This window comes from Panthera uncia, chromosome B1, assembly GCF_023721935.1.
Source record: "Panthera uncia isolate 11264 chromosome B1, Puncia_PCG_1.0, whole genome shotgun sequence".
Lineage (NCBI taxonomy): Eukaryota > Metazoa > Chordata > Mammalia > Carnivora > Felidae > Panthera > Panthera uncia.
In genome coordinates, this window is record NC_064811.1 from 183,060,521 (window position 1) to 183,061,628 (window position 1,108).

The window sequence follows — 1,108 nt, forward strand, 5'->3', positions numbered from 1 at the left end:
GTGCCCTTTCTAAGACTTTATTATTACGTCAGCGTATCCACACAGAAGCGCAGACAACCCAGAGGCATGGGTATGTGCCCCGATGAAATCTAAAAGCTCTCAGTCCTCTTAATGTTGCCACTGTGTGGTATGGTTTTTTTGTTTGTTTTTTGTTTTTTGTTTTTTGTTTTCATTAATAAGATACAATTGTGCAGTCTCTCTGTGCTGGTCAGGACAGCAGCATGGTGGGTGCTGAGGTGTGGGCCTCACTGGAGCAGCAATCGGATGGGCACCCTGGCCATCCGCACGGAGGTCGTGGGGCACCCGGAGGTGTTTACAGTTGAAGAACAGTTGAAGAAATGACGCCTCATATCCAGCATTTGAAAGGAGCACATAGTAAGAACTTATTTCTTACAGACAAGAAGAAAAAAAGCTATTGGCTGGTGACACTTCATGTTCAAATGATCTTGCCAAGCAGTTAGGCGTTGGGAGTGGGGATCTTTGGTTTGCTGAGGAAACAGCCATGCTAGAAAAGCTAAAAGTTGGCCAAAGCTGTGCCACACCCTTGGCACTCTTCTGTGGTGATGGAGATGTGAAATTTGTTCTGGATTCTGCTTTTTTGGAAGGTAGACGCAGAAAGGCGTACTTTCATCTAATGACCAGTGCTGCAACCATGGGATTGAGCCCTGAAGACTTTCCCACATTTGTGAAGAAGATGGGATATGATCTCCTGGTGCTAAATTTTGGTAAAAAGCAACGAATCGGGCTGGTGTTTAGAATATGTTTATTTCTGAAAGCTGTTTTTCTTATTTGTAATTTCTTAAAAAAACATTAAAAGTGACAAGAGTATTTTTTTAAAAAAAGATAGAATTGAAAATCTGCTGGGAAATGACTACCTATACAAATAAAAACAACGATATCTCTGTGTGGAGAAGGTTTTTGGATCTTTATCTCTTTGCCCTTTTTGTGTCTGGAGTTCAGATGTGATACTGGAAGCATAGGAGCCATCTTGTGATCATGAGGATGAAAGCCACAACCAAGGATTAAGAACAGTGTGATAGAAGGAATCCAAGTCCTTGATAGCATTCATGAGAAGCTGACCCTGTCCTGAGTCAACTCCAGACTTCTA

The 1,108-nt window shown here is 42.1% G+C and overlaps 1 pseudogene; it reads left to right on the top strand.

The window, feature by feature from the left end:
* Window positions 1-221: 221 nt before the first annotated feature.
* LOC125924024 (prolyl-tRNA synthetase associated domain-containing protein 1-like) lies at window positions 222-815 on the top strand (annotated as a pseudogene).
* Window positions 816-1,108: the final 293 nt, after the last annotated feature.